Source organism: Centruroides sculpturatus, unplaced genomic scaffold (genome assembly GCF_000671375.1).
Source record: "Centruroides sculpturatus isolate CEXI.00-Female unplaced genomic scaffold, Cexi_2.0 scaffold840, whole genome shotgun sequence".
Lineage (NCBI taxonomy): Eukaryota > Metazoa > Arthropoda > Arachnida > Scorpiones > Buthidae > Centruroides > Centruroides sculpturatus.
This window is the reverse complement of record NW_019384981.1, coordinates 352,455-372,455: the sequence shown is the minus strand read 5'-3', so window position 1 is coordinate 372,455 and position 20,001 is coordinate 352,455. Positions and strand designations below refer to the sequence as shown.

Sequence of the window (20,001 nt, the reverse complement as noted above, 5' to 3'; positions counted from 1 at the left end):
TATATATAATTTTTTTTAAATTTATACTTGTACAATATAAAAGCTAGAGATTGGATTGCATTGACGGGGTAAGGCAATGCAACACACAGACAATCTTCGCCAATGAAGATTGCTTACAAGAAGAACTTACTTTCTATGGGAAACTGGCCCCTATTTAGGTGTTAGACAATCGAAGGAAAGCTGGAAAACTCCACACAGACAGCCCATTGATCAGGCATGAACCTGCCGTCAACTAGTGTTCACTGATTTTATGCACTCAGTCACTGGTGATCCTGATACAGATAGAGATGAAAATATCATAGAATACTAATTAAAAAGTTAAATGCCATAAGAGACTTTGAGATCTTTGATGGGATATTAAATTAATATAAATATTGAGCTAGTCAGATGGATGAGACAGAACAATTCCAAAAATTTCTTGTTACAATTCTTTCAAAAACTACCTGGCACACATGACAAAACTTCTCTACAAATGTAAATAAAAAAAATTAAACATCAGTTAATAACATTCAATTATTATTCTTTCTAGTAATATAACTTAAAAAAATGTCTCATTTTATATTTATTAGCTATAGAAAAATTAAATGACAACCTTTCAAAAGGATATAGATTGTGGCATAAGTTAGAAGCATGATTTATTAATGAATATATAAACAAGAGCTATCAATTAAGCAGTCATATCAGACTTTTAATAAAGAAATAATTTTTATTCTTGAACATTTTTCAGAAATGAACATTCCATCTTTGGAAGACAAATTACTAAAAATGAGAAATAGCATTCTAATGTTGAATTTTAATACTGAACATTTTTAATTGTAATCTAAAAATGTTTTCATAATTTTGTCTAACTTCTAACAATATTTATAAATAAAACTCTTCTAAAGATTCATAAACAAAAGTTTATTGTTTATGTAATAGCAACGTGTGTAGTTTAAATTTAACATTTATTTACCTTGTATGCAAGCAGGTTTGGCAATATTGGACTTTTTGGAACCCACTTTTATAGGGCTTAAACATCTGAATAGGGGCAAGTATTCATTATAAAACACTCCTGGGATCCACCCCCTTTTCTTTGATAGATAGTCCATGTGTTGTGTTGCTTTATCTCATCAATCCAATCCTTAAGATAAAATTAGATAAACTTTGAAGTATGTAACAAAGTACAAATATTTAATTGACAAATGATAGCAAATACAGGGTGACTCAAAAAAAGGTAGCCAAAACAGTATCTTTGATGATGATGATGGTGTGTGTAATATGAACACTGCTGATGTATCCTGATGAATGCACAAGTATGTTAGATTTTGCACTTTATAAGACAAACTGTGTATATATTTAAAACAAATTTTTTTTTTCTTTTACAACTGTGTTCAGTCCTTGAGGACAAAAGTCTTCACCCAAAAGTTTCCAATCACTTCTATATTTTGCCATTTGCATCCACTCTTTCTGGCAGTAGATACAATTTTATCTCTCCATTTCCTTCTGGGCATTCTCTTCCATAGCTACCATCCATAAATCTCCATTCCATGACCGTGCATGACTATCTGCTATCACCATCTCTTATATTATGTTTAGCCCAAGTTCAGTTTTCTTTTTTGGATATAAGTGATAATGTCAATTAGTGGGTTTTTATTCTTATCCGTTGGTTTGTATTTCGGTCTTTCAATGTTGTTCCAAGGATGATTTGCTCCACGTAGGACTGTTGATTCTAGCTTCTCTTTGATTTTCTTTGTTAAGTTCCAGGTCTTGCAACAATACATTAGTACTAGAAGGATGCATCGATCAAAAGCTTCCATTTCAGGTGCGATAGTCCTTTTTATTGAACGTATTCATCCTGCTAAATGCTATCCAGTCTATCCACCATTAAAACAAAACAAATAAATAAATAAATATATATATAATAATAATAATTCACAGGCCAACTAAACATGAAATATACTGGAAGTAATCATAATCACCTCTCATTTCATTGAACTTCTGGACATTTGTGTAAACATTATACAAAAGTTTGAGGATTAAATCCCCAGTCTCTTATTTTGGCACTACAATTTACTATACAGAAAATAGTAATCATCTCTTGAATTTAAATTAAATATACAAAGTTCAATTTTAAGGTGCTTGAATTGGAACATTTGTAGAGAGAACTTTAAATTATGATTTAATTTTTTTCCAGACTTTTCTTCATTTATGGCCAAGCTATTCCAATATCTGTTTAGGATTTATCAGGTTCCTCAGGTGTGCATTTTAATTGTAACAAGTAAAATACAAGTTATAGAATTTGTTGATGGTAACATATAAAAAGATGGAAGTTATGTGCAAACAATTAAAAACAAAATATAAGATTTTTTAAAAAGTTTTCTGTGAAGTTAAATGTATAACCAGTTGAATATTGATTAAAAATCATAATAAAAATTTTTAGAATAGACTTGTGATTGATATGATATGATTTATTATTAATTAATTAATTTTTTTTTGGAGGGTAAAATAAACTACCATTATAGATTTAAGAAAATTTTAGATTAATTTTAATACGTTTAAATGTTTTAAAACCCGGTCATTATCACTTTATTGTATTAAAATTTCGAATATAATCATTTAATTTATAAACACTAGATGGCGGTAGTAAAAAAAATTATTTTAGAATCATTTCCATCCGGTAGATGGCAATACAGAAATGGGCACGAACCGTGTCGCGCGCTCCGAATGGCCTTAAAAGTTTCTTCCGAGAATATTTTTCCGAAAGCGATTCTCTTTACGAAAATTAGCGATGCCGTTACGTCATTCTCCGCGTTTTTTTTCCTGCAACCCGATAATACGCGTCGGAGGCTATAAAAAAAGGGGGATTTTCATCATGTAAAATTGCTACATCTCGACGTTTAATCGTTCGATAAAACGTTTATTCCGGATATTAAACAACTACAGTTGGGAAAATGGGCAGCTGTTCGGAATAAAGGTGCTTGATTCTGATTCCGGTCACGTTCAATCAACTTTAACAGCCTTTCGTGCGATAAATGTGTAAATACGTGTTCTCCATTCTCTTACATTCTATGTATCTGGATCTTCTACTCGAAAGCTGATAACACTTGCTCTGAAGGCCTTGCAACAAGGGTCACTCAGAGCTTGACAGATCTCTGGAGGACTCCTCCAGAATTGGTAGCTTCGAAGCGGTGTCTTCTCCTCGTACAGTACCTAATTACTTAGGCGAGTGATTAGATTGTGGATTTCAAGGTCCCTCTTGGTAAAACTCTAACAAGTAGCGGCGGTATTCTACTTATAATATGGGATGTGGCAAAGTATGATGGAGTCTTTTGACTCTGCTGTGCTAATGGTCGGGTTTCGTGCTGGCATGGGGAGGTACCGGGCTGACATTACCAGCTACATGAGCTATTGATTGGTGGAGCCCTTTCTTTCGCTTCAGACATTGCACCCGCTGCAACAGTGCTCCTATATCGGGGAAACTATAGTACTGTACTTGCGTATCTACCTGAATTTTCTGTATAAAAGTGCTCTCTCTTTAACAGGGGTGACGACCTTTTACCGGTGTTCCACATAAGCCACGTGGCTATTTACTTACTCGAACTAATTCTAGTAAATTAGACAAGCTCCGACGAACTCTCCGGAACGGAAAAACAGTAACTTGAGGCTACTCTAGATTTAACTCCCCGCTTTGTCGGGTCGCTAAAACGTCACTATATTTATATAAAATGTATGTTTATACTCGTATAGCTATACCGAAAGACTGCACGGTAGGTTCCGCTTCAGAAAACTGAATCGTGACGATTCTTCTAGGGTTTTAATCTGTTCCTCGACCATGCTCTTTTCCAATTAGTAACCCGCTATCCTTCACGATGAATGCAAAATTGGCATTTGATGTCTATCTTGACAGATAGCGACTGGCTGAGCAGAAAAAAAAACCAAATGTGACGTTTCTCGCCATCTTGTCACATCGCGTACAAACTCTTATCTGTCTGCTTCATTGAACCGTCCTTGATTGAATGCATTTTCTCCCATTCTTCCCAGTAAGTAGACGAAGTTGCGCTACCCGATACCCCCACGCAGCATTCTAACAGAATATTAAAAGTCTTCTAGATGGATTTTTGTGATTAACCGAAGGTTCTCCTGATAGAATTGGAAGAGGAGGAGCTGGAGTAGAAGCGAAGCACGTGATGTAACGTGTAGAGAGACAAGCTTCGGACACCCGTGTGATTGTAAACGTTATTCACTTAACAGCACAAGAAGTGCGTGATTCTCTGGTAAGTAGACAACAAGTTTGGACCAAGTCTGTTGGTTTGATGGATGCACCAACAAACTTTACTCTGGCAGAGGAGGAAAAAAAAAAAATTACTGTGCGTTTGTGTATGTGCGTGATTCAACATTTAGTTATATTTAAATCAAATGTACTGTTTCAATTCGAATGTCTTCTTAAAGTTTTCCAGGAGCGAAGAATAGTTGAAAATTTAATGCAGTTCCGAGTAAGAAACTTGTTTTTTCTCCGAATTTTCCGCTTTATAGTTCGTAAGTTTTGTGAATTTTTTTAATCTTCTGTATCATACGACCATAAACAAAAACCATGTAATAAAGATCTGTTGTCAGAATTAAATATTCAACTGGAAATCTTATCTAACGAACAATACAAAAATGCAGAGAAACTCAGCGAAATTTATATGAGTCACTCCATCGATTATCATTTTTTAAATACAAAAAAAAAATTCAATGAATAAACTTGCGACAGAATTTTACCCAAGCTTAAAACCCTTCGAATAGTAAAAAAAATTTCATCAAGATTTAAAAAATTTTTTAAACGCGAGACTGAAGTAATTCTAACGATTTTATTCAATAATCAGACAAAGGGAGGAACTCCTCTTCATCAATATTTAGCGATGGCGAAGGAGGAAGAAAAGATACATACTCTCTTCTAAAAGAATTACCCCCTAAAAAAAAAAGGACGAATGGATATTCGGGCTGGACAGCAATTTCTAATTACATTTGAGCAAAAGGGGAGGAAGGTAAGGATCTGATTTCGTGCCGGTCGCTTCATGAAACTTTGATCGTTTTGTGTCATTCTACACTACAATGATTCATGCAAATTCTACAGCAAATAGCTCTAATCAAGCTGCATTGATGATCTCTCGGGGGGCAATCAGTCAGAATGGGTGTGGTGGAACGTTGGCACCTAACGCACCGGGTCCATAACCCGCATCTTCTTTCCATCTTCCAATCGATAAAGAGCGCGTCTGCTCGCTTAAATTATGTTAATGCTAACGTGTCCAGTGATGTAACTGTGTGTTATCCTTCCTAACATCGGGCCTTTATACAACTCGCCCGAAAAATACAACTGCGTAGGAGACATTACAGCAAGTTTCCAGTTAATTAGCTTTATCTGTCGTGAATTCTCTTGTAAGGAGAGGAGAAAAAAAAATTCCTAAAATAAATTTATTGTCTTCAATAAATTATAAAAACAAATTAACTTGAAACTCTCCAACCATGTTTAATATAAAAAAAAATACTTTCTATGTATTGTACACATTTTTTAAGATATAGATGATGTGAGGCGGTGGATGAACATATTCCAAAACCATTTTTATTTAAAGTTGAATCATTAATATAAAAAAATAATAATAAAATTCTTATTTTTTAACTTATTTGTACTGAAAAGAATGGTGTCCAGATGTTTTTGCTCTCTCACCATCAAAAAAAGAAAGAAAAAAAAAAAGAAAATACTAATTTAAATACAATAATTTGTATGACTTACACTTACAAACAATTAAAAATTATATATATATATATANATCTATATATATATACTTTTTTCCATGTTTGCGTGGATAAAAACAGGAAAAAAAAGCACCAATTTACGTAAAAGAAAGTTTACGACCCACTTAAAACTCCTCCTATTTTAAACAGAACCTTCTCTACAACAGAGAAAAGCCTTAAATTAAATTGTAAGAATTTCTGACGCGGTTAGGAAAAGGAAAAAAAAAAAAAAAAAAAGAAATTCGGAGGATTAAATCGGACTTAAGGCCCACTATGATTTATCCATCACGATTGTAATCGCGGAGTCTAGGGTCGGCCTTGGTTTCTCTTTAAAATGAAGATGTTCTCTCCACCAAGGTGTGTTGACGTGCCCATGCTAGCAGGTGTCCGATACTTACCGAGATAAGGACAAAGTTTATTGTTGCACATCTCCCGTTTGCATTGATGATGTTGAGTTGCGTCAACTCATAAACAAGCCCGGATAACCTGGCAATAAACTAAGCAAAAAAGGAGAAATACTCTGCACTTCATTAACCGTCTCCCCGGGCGAAATAATTGTATAAAGGTTAAAAAAACAAAAAAAAAAAAAGACGAAGCGCATTTTTTTAAGTCGGACACGCGCATAACTAATTACTACTCGCGAATTTAGTTTAATTGCAGTTTTATCTAGCGTGGAGGTGTAAATTCATATCTAATCGGATGCCGTGAAGTATGCTAATCGCGAAAGAAAGCAATCGTAACCATTCTACAGCCTTATGAATCATTTAAGACCGTGACTCAGTCGACTAGAGCCAGATTTTCCTACCTCTGCAACGTCTGACGTGAATGGGGAGGGAGGAGAAAAAAAAAACCCAATCGGGCACCACCAAAATTGTGTTTTGTGGGCAGAAAACCCGAGAACATCGAGGCATCTCTCTCCATTAATCCGGGATCGGATGAGGAAAAAACTGTGTATATTTTAAAGAATTTCGGACATTGATCGAGTGTATTGTGTATCGAGAGTTTTAGAGAAGAAGAAGATAAAAAAAAAGTAATCTACTGGCTTTGTGAAACTTAGAAAAGTACCTGAGAACGGTCACGTGATCGGATAACGTGATCTTTGCCCATTTTTCCACTAACTTTGCTAAACGTCATTTCATACCAGATGTTGGCTCTCTCCGCTTCGGCTGCTGCCTGCGTCATTAATGTATCTGGTCCTTAATAACATTTTAACAAACGACCATTGTCCAAATTGTTCTTAAAGGGAGCTATAAAAGGAATAAATTTATATTAATTCACTCTTTTAAAAATGTTTCTAGTGGGAATTCATATAGTCAACTAATTACTTAATAAATAAGGCCCTAACTGAGACGATGTCGCCGATTATATAATTTAGGCTATATACATTTTAATATAAAGGTCTAACGATAAATTAAATAAAATGGCACAAAATTTAAAAAAAAATAATTTTCTTACCAGCCGTAAGATGTCACTGTTACTTTTTTGAATTTTTAAATGAGCGTCGCTAATTGGCGGTTTCAAATTTCGAAAAAACGAATGAGAAAATTAAATAACCGTTATAAAATATTCAAAAATTACGTCGAAACGCTTTCAGCAATGTTTACTGCGTCGTAAAAACGCCCATACTACACAACAAACATTAAAATTTAATACGATAAATCAAAAGTCGAGAGAGAGAGAGAGATCGGGAGCAAGATTGTCTTTTAAAATTAAAATTTCCTTATAAGATTTTTATTCGAAAATAATTATTTTAATCTTTTTTTTTATTATTTTAAAAAAAAGAAATAAGCTTTTAAGATGGCGATTTAAGTCCCGCCTACAATCATATCGCCATAATGACTAACAGATTAAAGTGTGGGTGGTACCCGATGTAAACTGCTAGCCAATAGCGGCGCGGCATTTATCCAGACATCACGTCATACCTAAGCCGGCCTTTTATCTCCAGACAAAAATTTCGCGAGAATACAAATTATACTTTTGTGTCTCGTGTTATTAAGGAGAAGAAATTCACCTAAAGCGTCTGTTTGTCTGTCTTTTTTCCGCAAGCGTTATTTCATATAATGATGTGAATCTCGAGATTATTAACAGAAGTGTTGTCTAACAATGAACTTGTGTGTTTGTACTGTGTTTATATAGGCTATATATAAGCCTATGTGTTATACATATTGTACAGTACTTTGTGTATATATATATATATATATATATAAGATAGGCCTGTGTTGTGTGTTATATAGATAATTTCGTGTGTTTAAAATATATACAATTTTGCGTATTAGAGTTAGGCTTTTGTTGTGTAAAAGCGTAATTCTACCTTTATATTTTAAAACAATACAGGAGCCTATTTTAAAGAGCCTGTATGCTCTTCCATGTTAGAGGTTTATTTTGAGACAAGAACATAAATGTAGCTCAATGTAATGCCGATTTCTCGTGTTAGTATCTCAGCTTCGTAATATAGACAAAGAAATCTATTCGTGTTATCTTTTAACACTTTGCTAGAACCACATTTAAAATCGGCATTGAAATAAGCGAATTCTTGCGATATAACTGATTATAGTGGGTGTAAATCGGGTGGCAAACATAAGAATGGCTATGGTAACCGTATGCGGATCGGTACGGTTTTCTACTATTAAGGCCTGGGACTGAAACCTTTTATTAAGAAAAACCATTGTAGAAAATAGCAATGCAAACAGATAAAAAAAAAAAGATTATATACTCCCGGGCGATAAGGGGGTGCGGGTTCAAAAAATACGAATCTTCTGTGTTTATTTTAACAATCCGCCCTTCTCAGCCCCGACTTTTGAAACTTTTAATTGTTACTCTTCCCGGATTTAAGGTGCTAGAGCTATGGTTGATCTCTGAACCTGGGTTGTCCGCACCCCGCGTGCTCTTATGCAATGACACAAGAGATTACTTCAATTACTAATCATAAATCTTGTCTGTGTGTGTGTCATTGGAGGTGAATACAGAGATATAAATGGATACAAGGTAATGATGGGGAAGAACTAGTTCGAAACTGTAGATGCGATGCCTTTTGATTTATTGTTCTGTAGCTAGGGTTATTAAGTAAGATTAAACCCCATGACATACAGTTAGGAGTTAAAGTAGGGGTGTGCGGGTGGCGATAGTACACGAAAAGACATGGATCCTACTCTGTCATTATGCTGTTGGTCTAATGAAGTGAAAGCATGCTGGAACGTCTCGGGTCCACCCTTGGATAGACCTCCCTTAAATCGAGAATCGTGTCGGAGGCGGGTTCTATTTTCTTAGTTAAGATTAGATGCTTTAAAAGGATGGCGGGGTTCCATTATGAGAAAAGATCTTTCTACTCGGACGTTTCAGATCTTCCGGCATTCTCCACAATGTCTTAGAAACTCTTCAGGCAAGAGTCTGGACAGGAGAATTTACTTTCCATTTCAATAATTTTTCTTTTCTGTAACGTTAAACAAAATCGAATACTCGCTGTCCATAATCACTTATATCCTTGAATCCTAATGCGGATTTCTACCTTAATCCTATTAGATGAATTAAGAGTAATATCCTTGAGATATATAAAACCCAGTATATAGAAGAAAACAGCGGTTCTCGCTTTAAAATTTCATTTCCCCCTTCAAGTTATATATTTTTCCAAAATAAAAGCATTTTGAAACGAAAAACATTCGCGTAATTTAGTTTCTGTATAATTATTTTCAAGGATACATCTAAATAAATGTTTTATTCTTATTCTTTCAATTAAATCCAAAATATTCAAGGTGTAATATATATATATATAAATGTACTGTACAGGCCTACACAGCATATAAAATTATAAATTTGTGGTAGACGAACCACCTCTCACGTCATAAAAAAAAATAACCCACAATGTTAAAACTAGATTAAGATATTCGCAATTTTATGACTGATTTCATCTTTTAAATATTCATCACACAACACTATTGTAAGAGGCCCAAAATTCCTTTCGATCCGTAAAACAGCAAACCATGTGAACGTACGTACAGGTACGTTCCTAAAAGCAGAATAAAAGTTTAGGGTAATATAAGATTGATGGAGATGAAGTGCAATTTTCGAAAGACTGTGACGGGATGTCGCACCGGTGACAATGACAGATGTGACAAAGCTGCTGACAAGACATCTAGATATTATCTTTCGTAGTAGAACTGCAGGCAGAAGTCATGGTTGTCATTAAAATCTCGTTCCAAAACTTGTCGCCAGTTAATAATGATAAGTCTACTGTTTTATATACTCACAAAGAATGAGAGAGATCTCTAATTTCGATTCCGGTGCTTACAATCTTCAAAAAAATATGCAATTCTCCCGTCTAGTTTTCATACCTAGCACCCTATAAAACTTAAAAAAAAAATGAATTAAATGTCCTAATGCAAGGGCTAAATTCGAATCCATTTTAAAAACTAAACAAAAAAAAACTTTTCAACATTATTTTTTGGCAGGAAGGCCACACATTGTGGCAGATTATAATGGAGGCATACAAAAATTAAACAATATTGATGATAAAAAAAAAAAAGAAAGAAAATTCACTTCCAGTTGGAAGTAGGAAGCGATATAAAAGAGCGGGTTATATGTCACCCACTGACCTAGACAAGAGTATAGATATAGAGTGGCATCAACCTTATCTATTCACCCATCTAGTTTCAATTTACTAAAATTCGATTGGTTAAAAAAAAACGACAACAATAAACTATCCCTTACGTGACTACGTTTAGGAAGTCAAACCGAAGTTCGCTAAGAGAGAATTAATCGTGTGTATCAGGCGACCTCTCTTATAAGAGGGGTTAAATTGATCATAAATTTATAGAGATGAATAGATTTAGGGTCATTTGGAATATACTAATTCTATTATTGATGTTCTCCGTATGGAAAAAAAAAACAAAATAATCGGATTTTTTCACTCTAGCCTACTTGCAATTTACAATAAGGATACGGATATCGTTCCTTTATTGATTTCCGTTAGTGTGACAGTCAGTGTGTCTATCCGTCATAAATATAGTAGTGGATTTTCATAAAAATCGATGCATTTATAGATAAATAAAGGAATGTTAAAGACCTAAACATAACAGAATAGTACGCGCTTTATTAACTGTAATCTACAAATTTATATATATAAAATTCAAACATTTTTAAAAAATTCAAAACTAATTTTAAACATATAAAAAAAAACATCGTTCGAGCGACGTATATCTCATTTAACGTTAGAAATGCGTTATTTTTTAAGCAATTACACCGTACCGATCGAAACAATGCTATTATAGCAACAATGACAATACGTCCCTGGGTTTGAGCAATGCATAAGGCCTTCATTGCCTAGGGCTAGACTAGCTGGCGGTACCCTATAATTTAGCATCCCCTCAGTTAGATTTGTAAGCTGGAAACTAGCGAGCTTTCACCTCGGTCGATTTACAATTGTAGAAACAATAATGGGATAAGATAGCATTGTGTGGTCTGCCATTATGGGATGTGTAGCGACGACTAAAAATCTTTGTCTTTTGTTATCTTGCAAAACTGTTTTACTTTTAAAAAAAAAGGTGAACAACAAAATGATGTAGAAAGTGGGAGATTTTCTTTATCTTATATTCGCTTTAATATTTTATTTTATTTATTTATTTATTTTTTAATACGATTTGCAAATATTTGATTTACTCTAGCGAAGATAATCTATGCAATTGGTTTGTAGAGAGAGAAATATTAAATTTTTTTATGGACTAAATCTAGCTTAACTATAGGCGACATGTTTAAAGTTTATTTAAAAATTTAGGCTATTTTAAATAACTGTTTAAAACTCCAGCTGCTGTTCTTCAAATTAAAATAATTTGAATTCTTTAATGTAACTTTTAACCTTTACGGCAATCGATTATTTGTCTAGACCGGTTTACATTAAACAATATAATCCTTTCTAATAGCCTGAGTGATTCAGAAGTAAACAAATCCAGAGTAATTCTCGTTTCCGTCTCCTTTTCCCCCCCTCTTAACGTCAAGCCACGTACGTAGAGACTTGTCATTAAAAAGGACCTGTCTGGATTTTCACTTGTAATGTCAACAAACTGAAAGTCCAGTCCGGGTCCTTTTTGGAGTGGCCAGAGCAACTTGTCGGTGTCGATCCCCACCTTTACAACATCCTGTCTCCAGAGCAAGCAACATAATACTGTGCTGTGATGTGTGGAAACATTGCATGCCCTGACACAATAATAAGAAGCTTCCTTTCTCTGCGACAACACGCAAACACTAAACACAGCTGTAGGAGTAAAAAATACACACTCTCTCTAAAGACCATAAAATGGGACAGAGGAAATAATATTTATGTCTGATGTTTGTCTTTTGTCTATCCAACACACATGGGAACAGATGTGTTGTAAATAAAAGCTGCACTATTTATTAGTCACCTACTGACAAAAAATCCAAATTGGAATTAGCCACGAACGTGGGAAGATAAGCCCCTTTTAACTTATTACTACCTTGTACAGTACATTGTTTTAGATTCGAGAGCATTGTGTCTTTCCGCCGCGCACACCACCCTCGAACTTCATTCGCGATCTATCCAGGTGCAATACTGTCTCCTTTTTAAATAAAAGATGGTGTGACGTATTAGAAAGAGAGCTCTTTAAATTAAGCAAACATTTGAGGAGCTTTAGTTGAAACAATTTTATTTGATCCCATTAATGCATCCAAATAAGTAGAAAACTCCATTGGTTATTTGCATGAGTAATGAAAATCAAAATTGACACACCCAGAAAGAAAATGGTTGGAAACACGCGAGGGACACATCATTTTGTCTTCTTTTAGTCAAACATCCTTTTCACGACCGCGATCGAGATGTTTAGCCCTGTACCGCTGTCAAACTAACTACTAAAAAGGCCCTTGATGTCTTCATTCTCGCCGAGGGCCTCAATGTAAATCTGTTTTTATAGTGAAGAAAATTTAGCATAAAAGAAATACAATTCTTTGTGCAGAGGCCTAATTTAGTTGCATTTGCTTCTAACTGAATACAGAGGCCTAAGTCACAGAGACTTTGAAGTTAGTTTAACTACAGAAGGCCTAACTTCAATTAGATTCGTCTTGTTAGAAAGACATAACGGAATAGTTTATCTTGATGTAAAGGGCCTAACTATATTATAGATTTAACTTAAGTAAAATGTGTTTTATCGAAGTGTCGTTTTGGGAGTGTTTCCCTCATCGCATCAATGCTTAGCGGGGATACAGATCTGAAACCAATTTACCCAATTTAGGATTAAATTACAAGCAGAAACGATACACAAAAGCAAAGATTCGGATCCCGTAGTTAAATTAATTAAAAATCATTTTAAATTTATTCTACGTTATTTATTAACGTTAGAACTCGAACAGGTTCATAGAAATGGCCGTCAGAAAATCTTATCGCCATTAAATAACGGTCTCTGTACGACATACCGAAATTTAATCAATAAAAAAAAACCATTCGTACATAGAGAAATCGTTCACCTCCAACCACGCAGAACATAAAAGTCACAATTTAATTAAACATTCAAGACCATAGCCATCTATAATCCGGTAAGAAAAAAAAAACGTGACATCTAAACTCGACCTTTGACCCCGTCCAAAAAGACTTAAGAGAAGAAAATCATCAGAACCTCAGACAAGGTCAAGATGGGTAGGCCCGAGCTAAAGAGCGTAACAAATCCATATTAATTACACGACTGTCGTTGTTAAGTCGACCTTTACCGATTCATCAGACACCAAGTGTTGCCCAGCTTAGCATCAAGCGAATTCTTTGAAGTTACAAGCAAAGAAAGAAAAGTAAAAATAAAAATAAATAAATAAATAAATACCGAATAAGGGGAAGAAATAATGGCCGTGTGAATTTTCCGGGAAGTACAGAACAATAGATGTATAAGGGACTCTTCCAAATTGCTTGCCCTTAAATATGCCCTCAAGTATCCAGACCTCATGTTAAATAGATTAAATTGTCTTTTGTCAGATTTGCTTTGTTTTTTTTCTAACCTATCTTTCTTCTCCTTTTTTTGCAGAATAAAGGGCGCTTCTGTGTTTTAATGGTTTTTGGTTATTATGGCCTCAAGCTAAATTCTGGATTGGGTCACAGTTGTAAATATTCTCCATGTAAAATTAAACTTTCATTGCCGCATGAAATGATTCTCCCCCCTTATTTTTTTTATGTCGCACTTCTAAATGTTATTTTTTTTATTATTTGACATATTAAACTATTTAATTTGACTACAGAAAGATTCTACTGAATTATCTGAAGGCTTTGCTTTAAAATTTTCAATGAAATATAGGCGTATGATAGTCATTTTTCGAAGTTGAAATATACTAATTGACAAGTTAACTTTTGACAATATAAATAGATTTAATATAGCCTAAATTCTTTTAATGTACTGTACTATAAAAAAGTATTAAGTAATTCATTAAGAAGTCTCTAAAATATATATCTACTATAATACAATCAACTTTAGATAGAGACCTATTTTTTCGTCATGAATAAATTTAACTCATACGATTTAATGTAGCCTACATCTTAACTTAGATTATTTTTAGTTTAGACCTACTTAAAAAGAATAAATATATATTAAATTCGAAACATAGATTATATATCTTTAGTTTAATTAACACACTACATATTTATTCATCAATTAATGGTCAACTGAAAGGTCATCTGTGAATTTGAAATGGTTAAATTCACATGGAATGGAATGGAAACTACTGAATGGTCGCCTGTGTTCAATTTAAATGCTGAGAAAATTCAAATAAGTCTCACTAATTTCTTCAACTCTACTGAATTCTTAAAGTTAATAAATGCAATTTAAATTCTAGAGACAATTTAAATTGATGTAAAGGAAACTAATCAAAGCAAAACTGAACATCTTGGCTATAAATTCCTTATCAAGCTAACAATAAAGCTACAGTTAAATGCCTACACAAGAGTTTAAGCTATAAAAATTAGACGCTGAACCGATTAATTACTACAATAAATTAAAATTAAAATTACAATTTCAATCGGATTCAGATTTAATATCTAAAAACCAAAAAAGTAAAATAAAATGATTGATTATAAATGGTTAAAGCTTTTAAACATAAGCTTAAATGTAGTGACCATTCATCAAAATCATTATTTCTGTAGCGTAGAATATATTAGAATGCGAAAGATGTTACTGAATAGATTAAGAAATATCCGAAAATCTGTATAAAAATGCTAAATGAGAGGTTACAGACTAATTACAGTTCTAAAAAAAAACATTAAAAGGTAGAACTTCTTTAAGAATCTCACCACACAAAAGATTAACTCCAAGTTAAAAAGAAGATCAAGAGAAGAGGAGGAGGAGGGGGAGAGGGAGGATGGAAAAAAAAAAGAATCTCAACGGGCACTATTATTAACTTAAATGCTACTATAGTAGTAAACTTGCTATTTAGTTACTAGCGTGCGAGACTCTTAAATAGTAAAGTTTAAAGAAACAGTCCTTCATTAGCATAAGACAATTTAGAAGGGAGAAAAATAGAGAGACGTGGGTTTCATTATCGAGGGACAGAGTAAAGTTTTGCTTTAGATAATGACATTTACTAAGTGAGTCATCAGTCACAGAGCTTCTTCATAAAGGGACAATCTCTCGGAATTTCCATCTCGCCTGCGATTGTGCCAGATGGTGACGTAGCACCGCCTCCGGCTTGGTGGGAGGAGCCTTCACTATAGCCAATCATATGCCACACACTTACATTTGTACTTGATTATCGAATCGATACTCGCAATTCCGGGTTTTGGATTCCGACGGAATTGTTGCTTTTAAAATAATAATAATGGAAGGAAAAAATACGGGGGAAACAGATGTTAGGGCTTTTGCAACCGTTCTTTAATTGCCTTTAATTCTATAAATGGCGTTATTGAATTCGTATCGTTAACCTGATTGGACGGAATATTTTTGAAATTTTGAAAATATCGTTTGCTATTTGTCAATTATTTTTTTTTAATTTTCGAAAAAAATTCGAAATGTTTACGCTGATTGGTTAATAATTACATTAACTATTATTTTAACCAATAAAGTGCTTTTCCTAGTAACTGTATAGAATAGTAAACATAATGGTGAATTTAAGCTTTAATATGAATCTTTAGTTTCTATTGATTGATCTCTTAATAGAATCTCTCTGTTTTTGTGTTAAATATACTAACAGTTTATGAATAAATCGCTTAATTCAAATAGAAGAGAGCAAAAAATAAAAGATGCTTACCAGAAAGGATCCCTCTGTCGTGTGAAAGACCCTCTACCAGCTGATAATGGACCTCTCGTGCAGGTCAGATGTCTGATGTCCTCAGGTGTGTCATATATGATGCACTTCCGGGCCATCCACACACCAGATGACGTGTTCCCCGTCGTTTCATGATATAAGACCCTCTCGGCATCAAAATTAATCCCAACCTATTCTTTATTCTATAGCCTGTAACGATATAGAAAGAGGCCTAAATAAATCTTTGGATTATTTCGAAAGTCGCCGCGCTAAAAAAGAAAAAAAACATTTTCGAAAATATTTAAATGTTAATGTGATAATGTTATAATCATAGCTCCTGTTCAACTTGACGAAGATAAGAGAAGAGAATAGGCGTGACTTTCTTAGATTCGAATCCTTTTCCTTATTCATGTTCACTCAAGTAAAATTATGTCCTTGTCATCAAACAATGTCATCTTGTCACATGTCAAATCCGCCTTTTTTGTCAATTGTTAGACCTCATATTAAGAGAAATTCCCCCTTTTTATAAATAAAACATGAAGATTGGCAAATCATATACAAAGCTTCGTTCTCCTGGAACAAATTTAATACTATAGAAGCATATCCTTTTTAAAGGACCTATCGGTTTTTATAATGACATACTTGACCTTAAATTATTAATTTTAAATAAGCTTTATATATACAATGATTCATCTATTTATGTGCATTATGAATTGAACACAAAAGACTTTATTGTATGTTTTCTATAAAAGAGATTTGTCCATTAGCTAATACACAAGACTATAAAATTTTACATTTTACTCTGTTATTGATTTATATTCAATAAAATCTATATACTATTTTATTGCGTTTTATCTTCTTTGCCCCCAGATTTTTGTTATTCAAATGATTAAATATATTAAAATACTTATTAATTATTTAAATAATTATATAATGTTCCAACCAATTTATAATTTCCTCTTTATATGTATTTATTAATCATTAAATTGTCATGTAAAATATTTAATTCTAATGAAAGTAATCATGGCGATTCCCCACAGAATAAACCTTAATTTCTCCTAAGCTTGGTTAGAAGAAATTAAGGCTTATTCTGAAGAAAAAGAAGAGGAAAAAAAAACGAATTTCTTCTAAAGCCTATTTTAGAACAGCATAAATTAAAGTTATATACGAGCGATTTCTTCTCCAATTGCAATCAAAAACTCTTACTGAGAATCTCTTTACATGTCTATAATGAATAGGCCTACTACTATTCTTATATAAACTTTTATTTATTTAATTTTTTTTCCTTTCTTTCTTTCGTAGAAATTATTTTTCTGGAATTAACAACAACGATGACATATACTTCTTATTTACAATAAATAGAGGTTATATGCAGTGTATTTAGCCTAACAGTGGTATAAAGAAATTCCAAAGATAATTTCTGATCTAAGTTAGAACAATAGAAGAGGAAGAGTAGCAATTAAGAAACAAAGCAAATAGGTGGTAGGGTCTAATATATCTTGTTTAGAAAGACGTCAATCAAACGGATGATAGAGTTAGAACGAATTTCGATTCATTTCTTTAAGTCGCCATCTGTCATTAAAGACGCATTAGCCCTGAGATGAAGTAGCTCAGGGCATACATTGTCCAGTTAAGAGTTTACAAGGTCAACTGTGTCAACTGTAACTTCTAGCAACGCCTCGTTTAAAAAGAAAAAAAAAAAACACCTTCAAATTTATAAATAACTTTCACAATTTTGAGTCATTTTACTAAAAAGGTATTTATATAAAAGGCCACAGAAAAACAACACAGGGGAAAAAAACGGCTTAAGGTATTTAGATATATAGTATTTGTCTACAGAACCTGGGCTATGATGCAGAATTTATAGGCCTTATTTCACGACCGGATAAGAATTTAAGGATAGCCGTGAGCATCAATTAATCCAATATGGCCTACTTTTACAGTAAGTGTTTTAAGTCTAAAAAAAAATTTTTTTTCTTCCTTTTAATACATTACTTTCTCTTTCCTCTTCACATCATTTAAATGCAATTCTTATTCAAAAAATGCCTCAGAGTTAAATATATTTGATATGCATCAAACTATAAGCCATTTGATGATGCCTGTATAAACACTATTAATCTTCAATACATCATCTTAAAAGAGGAATGCCTTTTATGTCATAAATTAAATATTTATATTTATTCAAACAAGATATAATAAAGGACCTTTATTAATTAATCTGTTTACATGTAGGCCTATACTATATTAAAAAAAATACATTTTTGTAAAGATTTTATGATTGCATTATTAATCTTAAATGTAAATGGGCAGAGAATGCATTTTGCTGGGCAATTAATCTGCAATAAATCATTTCAGCAGAGGAAAAATTTCAGAATTTATAATGAGTTTGATTACTCACCCAGCTTAATGTAAGCACAGGGCAAAGTTGTATTTATAAATTAAACCGAAGGGGATTAAAAAGTTAAATTATTCTTCATATTTAAATGAAAGGATACAATACTTAGAATATGTAGACGGTGAGGGCCACCTACAAATCATTATGTAAACCGTCAATCAAATTTAATGTGAATTAATTTGTCTTCTGGGACATTTTCATACTCGGTGATTAATTGTGGAAGATCTGTTAAGTGAATAGATGCCTTTGCTTCTCCCCATGATCATCTATCTAAAAGGAAATACGCCAGCATTAAGAAAACGGGAGACACCCCTTCTACTCATTATTTAAATCTTATTCATTATTTATAAACTTCCTTTTCGTTTATAGACACTGTAAAAAAGTATAAACTGCAATCCTTACTTTAAATCTACGCTTGACAATTAACGATGCGATTGGATTCGTTTTAAAATATATTTCTTTTCCAATATGGCTCCACGCGTTTGTTGTTTATGACGATTACTTCTATAAATCGCCACTAGAGGCACCTCGAGATTTAAAAAATAAAATAAAAAAATAATAATAAAATAAAATGGAAGAGGCGAAATATCTGAAGACCAAAAACCGCTGCCGTAGGAACATTTTTGGATTGAAGAAGTAAAGTTAATGTGTGTCATTGTAGCAGTTAACGTGATCCACGCACCTGGTCGTGGTCGTTGCCTCCGGTCATCACGATTCATATGTTGCTAACTAATTTGATAAAAGTGGTACTTCAACTAAATGCCCACCTTGAGCGGAAAGATTTAAAAAAAAAAAAAAAAAAGAGTGGCGGAAACCGTGCGAGACTTTCCCTCATCGCTTGGCGTACCCAAGGCGTAAAAGAAACAGACTTCGGGGCACGATTTCATTTGTTTTTAATGAAAACACCGCAACCCCGCGGAAGACGGCGAAGAGAAACCTGGCAGTTTTCCTCACTCGTTCCGATTACGTCCATCCGCTCCCCTTCGAGTGTTCTTCGGTTAGAACAAAAATGCTTTGTACTAAGTTTGACACCCTGTAAGGTGTCGCTATCTTTCGCAAGAGCCGAGATAGATTTGGCCCCACCAGAGTCGGACCGGGATGGCGTCTACGTCATCTAACATCCCCCTACCCATAGCCGGCGCGGTGGTAATGGCGGCCAGATGCCTGGTATAACGCGCGCTATAAAAATGCGCGGGCCAAACCAGATAATTATTACTAATTTTTAATTGGAAATGCGCGCTTTGCGGAGTACTCTATCCTTGGTCGATAACTGCCTATATATAATTTAAAAGGCCGAAAGTGAAAATTGATTTAGAATTATATTATTTTATTCAAATTCCGTCATCCGAAACTTTGGCTCTAGTCGAATCCTCGATTTTGGCATTAGTTTTTGTTCCCAAAAAAATTCTGATTCACAACTATTTTTCTACATACGATTAGATCTTCATTCTTTTTGTTTCGATGCCGATGCGTAGCTAATTTTTCTATAAGCAACTTCTTCTTCTTCTTCTTCTCGGCCCAAGACAATTCGTGCGGATTTTAAATGAAAAAAATTATTCCGGGACAGAAAAACTTTTTATTTTTTCATTTATTTTAGGCGCTCGGGTCTTTTCTACCATTTTAAAGAATTATTT

At 33.6% G+C, this 20,001-nt stretch overlaps 1 long non-coding RNA gene across 2 annotated transcripts; it reads right to left on the bottom strand.

The window, feature by feature from the left end:
- Positions 1 to 1,380: 1,380 nt before the first annotated feature.
- Positions 1,381 to 18,864, bottom strand: LOC111632796. 2 transcript variants are annotated; one of them, XR_002757928.1, is made up of 5 exons: positions 18,770 to 18,864; positions 18,473 to 18,637; positions 15,976 to 16,182; positions 6,820 to 7,001; positions 1,381 to 1,853 (listed from the first exon to the last, which is right to left on the bottom strand). It is a non-coding gene; the product is annotated as an uncharacterized LOC111632796 (long non-coding RNA). The 2 variants fall into 2 exon arrangements; XR_002757927.1 differs by lacking the exon at positions 1,381 to 1,853 and having other exon boundaries at positions 5,932 to 7,001.
- Positions 18,865 to 20,001: the final 1,137 nt, after the last annotated feature.